Genomic DNA, 227 nt, shown 5'->3' on the forward strand with positions numbered 1-227 from the left:
TTATCTCCTTATGTCATCCTTAATTTCTAAATAAAGGTAATAATCAAGACATTATTGTGCCTAATATGATAACATAACTATGACTTGTACTACCACAAATGCTATTATAATTAAACTATGTGGCAATGTCTATTGAGGGACATTCCTTTAGTGTCTCAAATTTAAATATGATAACTATGCAATTCTCTTAATTGATGTTAAATTTCATGATAAATATGTTGAGGGAA

Source organism: Mastomys coucha, unplaced genomic scaffold (genome assembly GCF_008632895.1).
Source record: "Mastomys coucha isolate ucsf_1 unplaced genomic scaffold, UCSF_Mcou_1 pScaffold20, whole genome shotgun sequence".
NCBI classification, from domain to species: Eukaryota; Metazoa; Chordata; class Mammalia; order Rodentia; family Muridae; genus Mastomys; species Mastomys coucha.